The following is a 6,632-nucleotide window of genomic DNA, read 5'->3' as shown; positions in this document are numbered from 1 at the left end:
CTGCCCCTTCCCTATTCATGCTCTGTCTCTCTCTGTCCCAAAAATAAATAAACGTTGAAAAAAAATTTTTTTAATCTAATTTTTAATCTATATCCCAGCACTATGATGATTTTCTCTCTAAAGTCTCAATGCTTTTGTCTCATAATGTCACTGCTATGTACATGGATGGGTTGACCCGTGTAATCAAAACACACCTAATATCAAGCAGGTGGAGGTAATTGGCTGTGGGGAAATAGGTTCTACTTACAAAAGTGGTTTAGAAAAAAGCTTAGGGCAGAAAGCCACCACGACAGGGCAAAAACTTCCGAGGTTAGCTAACAAGATATTGTAATGGGATCACGAGTACTTTCCACCTGACACCGATGTACTTCGGTCACAAACTGCACTTGCCTCCCCCCAGACCCTTTGCTTCTTACACATACGAGTTAATGACGACCGTCTGATTGTTTTCTCCGCATTCACCACATGTGTAAGATCTTGCTTTCTTCACATTCACCATGTGGGTAAGATCTTGTGAGCTCAGTAAATACGAAGACAAAACCCCTGTTCTGGGCTCTTGTCTCCTCCTGGACACTAGCCTCTCTCATAGTCAATTCTGCATCCACTCTCTTGCTGCACAAGAGAGAACTCCACACTCATAGTCGGTGACAATTAGCCAAATCACCAATTCTCAAAGTGTGGTCTGAGAGCCTCAAGGATTTCCCCCCCACCCCTTGCAGAGAATGCACAAGGCCAAAGTCATTTTCATAACACGAAAGTGGCTTTTTTTTTTTTTCACTGCATCGGTCGTTGCAATGACGTTTCCAAAGCCAAATGTGGCAAAGCGGCTCTAGTCTTAGTACAAAGCAAACAAGGGCACCAAACCCTATGTGTGGCCGTGAAATTCAACACTACCATGCACACGCGTTGAAATAAGTGCTGATTCTGCCGAGGAATGAAAACAGTAAAAAGCCTTAATCTGTAGGTGTGTTTCTTTAGTATCGTGTGTGATGACTTGGGACCCAGCCCTAGAACTTGGTGTTGCCTGGGGTGGGGAGGGGGGGAGCAGGAAAGAATCTCCAGGAAATCACGTGTGCAGTAATGGAAACAGCACCTTTTCCATGAAACACCATTTCTGCTCGATCGAGCGAGGAAAGACAAGCTGCGGTTGTCAGACCTGGATTTTGGCAGACTCTTTCTGCAAATTGAGCAAAGTGAACCTGTCAATTCGGAGAACATAACCGACGTCATTTGTCCCCCATGTTTAGATTTGAACTTTCCAATGAAAATGAGCATTTCGGGATTTTTGACAGCTTCCCCATACTTACTGACTTTTCTGATAATGTGCGTGGTGAAATCCTAATGGGTGTGATTTTGATGTTACAGAATTAAACGTGTCAACATTTGGAAGATTTACGTTAGTCAGGGAATCGATAGTTTTTAAGTGACCACCGTGCGATGTTATGCTGTCACACATGGGCAAACGATCCAGTTACAGCGTAAAACAGACTAATGGATTTCGTGTAAATAAGCAGGAAAAGGTGATTGGTATGGTTTCGGATCCTATGTTGCAACTAACCTTTAAGAAACTACTACTTGTCGGGGCGCCTGGGTGGCTCAGTCGGTTGAGCATCCAGCTTCGGCTCAGGTCATGATCCTGTGGTCCGTGGGTTCGAGCCCCGCATCGGGCTCTGTGCTGACAGCTCGGAGCCCGGAGCCTGTTTCGGATTCTCTGTCTCCTGCTCTCTCTGACCCTCCCCCATTCATGCTCTGTCTCTCTCTCAAAAATAAATAAACGTTCTGTCTCAAAAATAAATAAACGTTAAAAAAAAATAAAAAAAAAAGTACTACTTGTCAAGGTTTGTTAGAATACCAAAGGAGAAATATCCATAATGAGCTGACCAGGCTATTCGAATATTCCTCCCTTTTCCAGACACATGTGTAGGTGAGGCCAGAATTTCTTCGTATACTTCAAAGAAAAGAACATATTACAACAAATTGAATGCAGAAACACAGGTGAGAATCCAACTTTTATTAAGCTCAACATTAAAGATATTTGCAGAAAGCCTCCCTTTCTCTCCCTCTCAAAACAAATAAATACACTTTTTAAAAAGTGGGGGAGGGGTGCCTGGTGGCTCAGTCAGTTGGTGTCCAACTCTTGGTTTCAGCTCAGGTCGCGATCTCATGGTTCGTGGGTTCAGGCCCCGCGCTGGGCTTTGCACTGACAGTGAGGAGCCTCCCTGGCATTTTCTCTCCCTCTTTCTCTGCCCCTCCCTCTCTTTCTCTCTCTCTCTCTCTCTCAAAATGAATAAAGTTAAAAAATATATTTGCAGTAATGAAAAACAATGTCACTCACTCTTCTTAGTAATTTTTTAAGAAAATAGTTATCTTTTATGAAAATATAAAATATATACGTTAATGTGTAATGGGTTCTGTTGCCATTTCAAATAAGTTAATAGTTTTCAAGGCTCTCACTTTTAAGTTTCTAATATGGATGTTATACAACGGTAGAAAGGAGTTCTTTGGAATCTTCAGTCATTTTTAACAGCGTAACGGCTTCTGGAGAGCAGATCGTTTGAAAGTCCTTGGACTAGAGATCTACTTAGTAGCAGGCTATGTATTTAAAAGAGAATAATAAAAGAAAGAAGCCACCAAAAGGAAGAAAATTTAAAATGCATCTGCAATCAAAATAATGCATTTTGTAGACAGTACGCATATGCAAGGGGGCTTGCCTACTAAACTGGATGTCTATTAAAGTCACAGGGGCAGGAAAAGGTATTGAAAAGGAGTTAAGAACACTGAACAGTTGTGGTGGCTGTGCACCAATCTACAACTGTAATGGGAGAAACAGCAGGAAATAAAGAAATAAAGGGGCTTCATTTTCCTCTTTAAGAGTGGTCAACCCTTGGTAAGCCCAACTTTCTGTGGGATCTGCGAAGGCCGTTGGCTCAGACCCGCCTCACCAGCCCTGCGGACGCGCCTCCCTAAATGTCCCCCGCTGTCTGTGGCCGTTGCCTCACCCACTTTGCCAGGCATGTCTTCCTATCTGCCCTTTCGGTAGGCAACCTAGATGCTTTGTCTTGTCCGGGTTTTGTCGCAACGTAATGATAAATTCACCGTGGTCGTTAAAACCCAGTTGCATGACCACGGACACCAGTATGACTCAGAAAGTCCTCAACAGTCCCGAACGGCAGTACATGAGGAAGAGTGAAATCCGATGGCTAAAATTCCAAAATGGCTCCAGGAAAGAAAGCAAAGCAAAACTCTTTTGTCCAATTCTGTAGAGGTATCTCTGAATGTCTGTGGCTTGTTCCAATAAATGTATATACGGAGTCAATAAGACAGATTGGTGAAACACAAACTTTTACCGTCAAGGGCAGACGCTTCAACAGACCCAGTAAATGGTTTCCTTCCCACCTGAGCTCTGCCTCTCCTGAGACGTAATCAGCGGAGGCACAGACAGAACACCAAACGATCTCTGTGTGAACTGGGATGACTTTGGGAAGGAGGACGGCTCAGCAGAACACCCAAAGTGCCTGTCAATTCACTCTCCAAGGCAGACCTTGGTACAGTCCCCCAGAAAGAAAGTTCCAGTCACCAGAAGAGATGTGCCTACTCGTGTCACTTCTTCCCGTCATTGAAGGAGAAGCCCTCAACTCAGTATTTTTGACAGGGTGGCTCCATCTAAGTGAGAAACTAGGAACAGGGTATCCAGGGGTCTCTGCCCGAATCTCACTCAGACTCCAAAGAGAGGATGTGACAGAGGCCCAAGGCCCCCCAGGGGAGTCAGCTCCCAAAAAGCCTAGAAACACGAGGCTCTCCTACACACTTGATGATAGCAAACACTCAATTTACTGATTACTCCACCACAGTACTTTAACATACTTTCATGTTTTTTCAGAATTTTTTAAAAGGTTTACTTATTTATTTTTGAGACAGAGACAGAGCACAGGCAGGGGAGAGACAGAGAGAGAAGGAGACACAGAACCCAACACAGTCTGCAGGCTCTGAGCTGTCAGCACAGAGCCCAACGTGGGGCTCGAACCCGTGAACCGTGAGATCGTGACCTGAGCCCAAGTCAGATGCTCAACCATCTGAGCCACCCAGGTGCTCCAACACACTTTCCTGTTTAATCCTTACTTCAGCCTTAGTCTTTTTTTTTTTCCCTTTACATACAAAACAACACAACCACAGAGAAGATGAGTAATATTCCGAAGGTCTCAGGAGTCTTCGATCGAGGATTTGGGCATCTCTGAATTGATAAGATTTTTAAAAAATATTTCACTCACAGCCAGGGAATAAAAGTAGTTTGAGATTTGTCAATAATATTTTTTCTTTGATTTTGCGATCGCCGCAGTGGCTGAAGTGGGGCTCCGAACGCAAACGGTGAACACCTTTTTAAATTTTGTCACGGGGAACGTGGTATTTATTGCTCATGCCTCAGCGGCCATACCACAGGAATCGTGTTTGTATGATATAAAATCAGGTTTTCTTTGTTTCACTGCAGATTGTGTTGTAGCAGAACGGACTACCCGTCCTCTGACGTGGAGAGATAGATTTCAACAAGGCAAGTCCACACCGCCTGATTTCGCCTACTAACTTGCAGCTCAGAAAATAACAAAGGACCCTGGGCGGTGATCCGCAGCCAGATGCACGTTCTTCCCCGTCGGAGAGGGTGAAGCTAAGTAGAGAGAGAACAGTGAGTCACGCACGGTCCTTCTTGCCCACACGGTCATCACCATGGCAACCACAGTTGCCAGGTGGAGAATTCCCCCACACATCATAATTGCTATGTCCACTCTCAGCAGATGAGAAGGGAAGTGTCCACAAGTTTGGCCGGAGTTGAAATACTCCAAAGTAACTAACACAGAGCGTCGACATCATGACCACTAATAAGCTGTGATTATGTGACATTTATTGCCGTAAAAACCGTGTGCATTTAGACATAATAATGCTGGACGTTACCAATAAAACCCCTCACGAGATATATCTGCCGTGTAGATGTATTACCTCGCTTAGTGACGAACACGGCACACATGAAAAAAAACCACGATGCTTTTAAAATGCTAATATCCTTCAAATAAGAAGAGAAATTGAAGCAATTTTAATCTTCTGAAAGAGGAGGATGCTTACAGTTTCTCTGGAACGATAACGTGGAAAGGATATTATGGAATCTCCCAGAGAAGGCATTAGGTGAGGAGGATGTCCGTTCGTCCATACGTCTAAAATCTGCAAAGAATAATAAAGAAACTCAGAAATAACCATCAGAGAAGTAAATGGAAATCCGTTTTTTTTTTCTATCAGCACGAAAGGGCACTAGGGTTTATTCTGTCTTCCTGTTGGAGGTCAGAGCTATTTTAAATGTTTTATTTTCCCCAACTGTATTGTTTTAGGTTCTTCGTCTGCGCATCCGTGTATGTTTGCAACAGCGTATAAGGACGCACAGGCTTTAATTTCCTAATGCTTTTGGTGCCTGGTATTTTGGTAAAAATGTAGACAGGGCCCTGACGATGAGACCCACATTTCCAGGATCCCCGGACGGAGCCCGCCGGGAGCCGGGCACAAGGCTCGGGTACAAGGGCAAGTCAATGCCAATTTCCTGCGCCCGTTACCTCCAATCTCCTTCTGAGGGTGCTCTCACTTTTCTACTTTCGTATGAGAGGTCTTCTAATTTTCTTTCTCCAAAATGGGATGTGTATTCCAAATAATTCCTCTAAAGGTAGAAAATGTTCCAGAACCGAGGGACGAAACTCTGAGAAAATCCTGCGTATGTAAGTCTGACAAAAGAAACGTGGGCTTCAAAGAACCAACGGAGCTCTTTGTCAGCAAAAAGGAGAGAGTGGGTGCAAGATGATCCGATGGGGAAAATACGCAAAAGACTGGAGCAGATACTTCAGAGCACGAAACCTGGGGCTGGGTGCAGGAAATATGGAGTAAGCACCCTTCACGGCGTCTCTCCCGCTGAGTTCAACAACGGGTCCTGGACCGAGTGTGCAAACCCGCTATCTGAAAATACTGTAGAGGAAATGACCATATGCTGATTGGGGAAGGACGGCGAGGTTGCAAGTTCCCCCTAGACCAGGAGTGTGTTTATCATTTCCATTCCTTCCAGAATCACTTGGCTGAGCTCAAATACAGACTAGAACCCATAGTGTGCCTCGGATGGGGACAGAGCAGCCCCAGAGACCCTTATGTCCCTGTGTTTTTTCACATTGTTTTCATATTTTATTTATTTTCCAGAGAGAGAGAAAGAGAGAGCATGAGTCGGGGAGAGGGAGAGAGAAAGGGAGACCCAGAATCCAAAGTGGGCTCCAGGCTCCAAGCTGTCAGCACAGAGCCCGACACATGTCTTGAACTCATGAACAGGGAGATCATGACCTGAGCCAAAGTTGGCTGCTTAACTGACTGAGCCACTCAGGCACCCCTCTCTGTGTTTTTTTAATTTTTATATATATATATATATATGTATAATATAATATATATATCATATATATTATATTATACATATATATTTAGCCATGCCAACAGTATATATGTGTTATCGTTCATGAATGGCCAAAAGACTTACCTGGTCCATTACTGTTAGTATAATTGCAGATATGAAACGTCACTTAGTGGAGTGAGGAGGACAGTTATATATATATTTTATATAT

The 6,632-nt window shown here is 43.9% G+C and overlaps 1 long non-coding RNA gene across 1 annotated transcript in view; it reads left to right on the top strand.

Moving 5' to 3' along the window:
* The first annotated feature begins 409 nt into the window (after nt 1-409).
* Nucleotides 410-6,632, top strand: part of LOC121013574 (uncharacterized) — a 15,373-nt gene continuing 9,150 nt past the window's right edge. Inside the window, exons 1-2 of the long non-coding RNA XR_005782782.1 lie at nt 410-644; nt 4,547-4,550. This is a non-coding gene — a long non-coding RNA (uncharacterized LOC121013574). The remainder of the gene's footprint in view (nt 645-4,546; nt 4,551-6,632) is intronic.

Source organism: Herpailurus yagouaroundi, unplaced genomic scaffold (genome assembly GCF_014898765.1).
Source record: "Herpailurus yagouaroundi ecotype Mexico unplaced genomic scaffold, PumYag 199, whole genome shotgun sequence".
Lineage (NCBI taxonomy): Eukaryota > Metazoa > Chordata > Mammalia > Carnivora > Felidae > Herpailurus > Herpailurus yagouaroundi.
The sequence above is the reverse complement of the archived record's forward strand: the minus strand, read 5'-3'. Positions and strand labels throughout refer to the sequence as shown.